Genomic DNA, 4,378 nt, shown 5'->3' with positions numbered 1-4,378 from the left:
ATAATAAAAATAGTATATTTCCTGGAATAGGAATAATAGTATATAGTATACAAAAACATACTATTTTTATTGTATTCTTTTAGACAAAGAAATCTGGCCTAGTTTTATCTTAAACTTGAGACCCCTGCAAGGTTCTGTGCATTAAGAGAAACAGCTCTAATTCTGGCACATATCTTTTTCCTGTGAATGCTTTCTACAGACAGTTAGAAATACTTAGCACAAACTGTCTGCTGAAGAGCCTTTAACATTACACTTCCACTTATTCCTTCCTTGTTTTTACAGTGCCTGGTGGACAGCACTAGTTATGTGCATCTCAGGCTAGACCCAGCCCAGCTGAGCAAAAAGCTAATCCCATGTGTCTACAGACTGTCATGGTGTAAATTGCACAAAAATCAAAAAGAATGGCAATTTATTATTATTATTTAAACTAGTTATGCAAGGCAAATGCTTTGGACAAGTTTCATGCACCTGGACACAATTAGAGAAGTATAAATGACTGGAGAACAGCTCACTCTAAACAACTGAAATATTTGGCATCAGCTTTAATGTGGGTGGTGAAGAGCCTTGAATTAACCTACAAAACCAGACCCTGTAGGAAAGCCTCCATTATCTGTCTCAAATTTTGTTTTCACGGATTCAGTGTACTATGCCGTATGCAGGTAAAAGAAATGTTGATTCCAGTAACCAGATCATTTTACCATATTTTTTTATTTATTTTAAACTCTAATTATAAGCAGAGTATTGGAAAATTGACCCACCATGCTTTTGTTCAGTGCAGAAAAAAAATAAAAATCTTAACCACGTTCCTAAAATCTTTAAGAAATACTATTAGCTCTTCCTAAATGGGGTATAAATACAAAGGCAGAAACTGGTTGTTTTTTCTTCTATCTGAAACTCACAAAATTAGATTGTATCCCAAGAGTTGACAATTTTTTAAATCAACGGTGTAGAAATGAATTAGCAAATATGAATTACAGAAAGGAGTGTGCATATGCTCCCAGACAGGACCCAGCTGCTATACATAAAATATATTAGTGCTATTGGTATCTTGAAATAACCATGTCTTTTCTAATTTCAAGACAATTTTCACATTTAAATCTGCAGATTATATACAGGAATTCTGATGAAGTTTTTCAAGAGTACTTATATTGCAATGATCAAGACCAATCTCACAAATGGCCTGTTTATACAATTAGCAACTAACATGAATTTAACCAATATGGAAATTTATAAACCAAACAAGTAACTGAACTAGTTAGGACAGTCCAAACTAGGCACTCAGAACCCATTCTGTAATTTTTTTCGCTCCTTATTTCTCAATCATCACCAGAATTACTATGCTTGCAGTTTAGAGGCACCTAAATAAACATAAGCTAAAACCCAGTCCAGTGTTGTAGCCTATACAGCAATGAAAGCAAAATAATGTTGAATATAGATGTCAGTGGTTTGGGATAGTTAGTCTGTTCATACTGCTTATACAGTCATACATTTTACTCAGTGTGCTTAAGAGAAGATGGTCTGATTTTGCAAGTTTTAAATGGCATGAATTAACTGTCTGAAACGAGACTAGCTATGACAGAGTTTGAAAGATGAGACTGACAGTAAATAAAGCACATTCCTGCCTTGATGAGCTAACAGCACAAAACATGTAAGGAGAAATTGCACATATTTAAGTAGTACAAGGGCTACTTTGTAAGCCAGCTTCTAGACACAAAACTTATAGCTAGTAAATTTCCTTCACTACAGCAGCTTAAATGTGGTTTCATAGTGAGCCCACATTTGAAAGCCAAGTGATCATAATGGAACTTTAAAACAAAGAAATGAAGTAGAATGAATATGGAAATATGAGATGAAAAACATACATGCACACATTTCCCAGGTAAATGAAGAAACAAACAGAATGGAGAAAAAAACCAACTAAAGCCATCTACAAATATTGAAAGTATTTTTTGGTCTTAGAGTGATGCTCTTGCATCAGAACTGCTGAAAGTGGTTTATGGACTTTTCCAAAAAAAAGACAAAGGTTGAGAAAAAGGATGAGTAACAGATGTATGGACCTCTGTTGCATTTTGCAGGGGGAATTACAGTCTGATACACTGAACTAAATTCAATTAGTTCACCTACAGCATTCAAAATGTTAAGGTCTGATTTAACTACTCAGATTTTCATTCACAAGCCAAAACCAGAAGTGATTTAATACTGTGTCCAGAACCGGTATGTAGTCAGAGTACTTTTTCATTTCCTATGTGGATCATTTTATTCCCCAAATGTCTCAAGGACTTAAACTGACATTTTTAATTTCTGTTCTCAGATGATGGGAGAAAAAATCCAAAAGAAGATGAAAAAACCCACACCAAAATAACACTTCTCTTTGTCCCTTCATTTTCCTTTGTAATTCTTCACTTACAGTTTTTCCCTGATAAGTGTGTTTCTCATGTGAAACCAGTTGTATACAGAGGACCAGAGAATAGCTCTTAACAGTTCCCAGTTCCAAGAATCTAGACTTGTTTCTGTTTAGTAAACAGTGTCTGGGGTCTGCAGGGGTAGAAACACTCAGACATCTGGTTTTTTTGAAATGGAAAAATGAAGCGTGAGGAAATAATGAACTACAGATTTTCTTAATAGCTGGGAGCAGTGGGACATTCCAGCATCATTAACTCTTTCATCAACCTGCTGGTTCACTCCTACAGACATTCTCTTGTGTGTGACTCAAATCCATTTTCTCATTAGTCTACTTGTTTCCAGAGTTCCCGTTCAGCAGTGTTAAGATTTAAGGGTAGGTTTCATGCAATAATAGACACACCAAACAAGCAAGTAGTTGTACTCATGAGCTGGAAAAGGGTACAGCAAGAAGAACTACTTGGATGAATGAAATTTTCCATGTTATTAACAAGCAATAAAGACTTCAGTTACTTCACTGAGGCTAATTAGATCAAAACCTTAGCGGGTAATAAGGGGGAGAAAGTCTCTAGTTACAGCTGAATACAAACAATACAGCCTCATCTGCAATCTCCATTCTGAAGCAACTTACTTTACAAATTGGGTGCTAAAGTAAACTAAGCTACTTTTGCAGAAGTATAGTTTGTTTCTATCTCCTGGTAATGATTAACTGATGGATATATCCATTTTAAAAGCACTAAAGCTTTAGCAACAGATGATACCCCAAGGGCAGCTATTGTTCTATTAACTCTAAGAAGGGAGCAGTAGCTAAACTGTAAACATTGCCCTTGCTGCAGACCAGCAGAGCAGCACAGATTCTCTGTATTTCAGTCACGATTCACCAAAAGTAAGACTTCATATTTATGCAGATTATTATTTTTTCCTTAAAGCATTTAATGAGCAGAGACAATTGATAGCAGTGTTTCTAAAAGCTTGTCATCTACTGGTAGTACAAAACAATATTATGAAGACTAATAAAACCTGGCAGATCTCTACCCACTAAAACAGTGGGTACAGAACTCAAAAATATTTTGTTACTCCTATTAAAGTTTGATATGGAAAGATCCACTTTCAACATACAATTGTGTTGAGTACAGAAAGTCAAGAAATGTATGGTACAAGCAGCAAAAAACCCATGAAATTACTACAAAATAATGTGCTGTGCTTAACAGTTTAATAGACCACTGCCTCTGAAAATGTGTTCTTAACACAGAAACCTACCACTTAAGTATTCTATCACATATACTCAGAAGAAATTGTGTCCTGGTAATAAACTTAATTGGTTGATTTCAAGTGTAAGTCTACCAAACCACCTGTTTCAGCTACAACATGGCAGACATGAAAGTGTTATTTTTGCCACTATGATTCTGCCTGAAGAACTGGCAGCTTTAAGGTTCCATTTGTTTCAAGTTATTCACATCAAGTTTCTCCTACAGAAGAAATAATTTTTATTTTATCAGCTGGTTGGTTAGCTAAGTATTTTGACATAGGTCAGAAACACTAGGCAGTTCTTCATTCATCTGGCATTAAAATGAAAATACACATGGACATTCATGCATGAAAAGTTAGTCAAAAATAATGTCAGAAGACTGACCAAGTGGCAAAAGCCAGAGCTTCAGAATTAAACACTGCAAAACCTCCTGCAATTTCTTTAGGACAGAAAAGTTGTTGAGCACAAGATGAAGTGCCATGTAAATATGATCTAAGACTAGAAACAACCTTGTGACCTTCTTTTATTACTTTCCTCTAAACAATCCTTTGCCCTTTTGTTTTAAAACATGAGTACTCAACCGTGCAAAAGAAAAGTCAGAAATTCAAGATTTAGGGAATATAATGGCAACCACAGGGTAGAAGAAAAATTATAATAAGAACCCTTCTCCCCAGTCATACTGCTTCTTGCTTTCTTTACCTTTGGCCCTATGCCTTTCTTCTTACTCTT

General features: G+C 35.3%; 1 protein-coding gene across 1 annotated transcript in view; it reads right to left on the bottom strand.

Annotated features, from left to right (window-relative positions):
* The window catches only part of LOC103808762 (nidogen-1-like), a gene marked incomplete at its 5' end in the record, with an annotated part of 23,125 nt that overhangs the window by 13,845 nt on the left and 4,902 nt on the right, over positions 1-4,378 (bottom strand). The window lies entirely within an intron of this gene.

Source organism: Acanthisitta chloris, unplaced genomic scaffold, assembly GCF_000695815.1.
Source record: "Acanthisitta chloris isolate BGI_N310 unplaced genomic scaffold, ASM69581v1 scaffold9949, whole genome shotgun sequence".
Taxonomy (NCBI): domain Eukaryota; kingdom Metazoa; phylum Chordata; class Aves; order Passeriformes; family Acanthisittidae; genus Acanthisitta; species Acanthisitta chloris.
The sequence above is the reverse complement of the archived record's forward strand: the minus strand, read 5'-3'. Positions and strand labels throughout refer to the sequence as shown.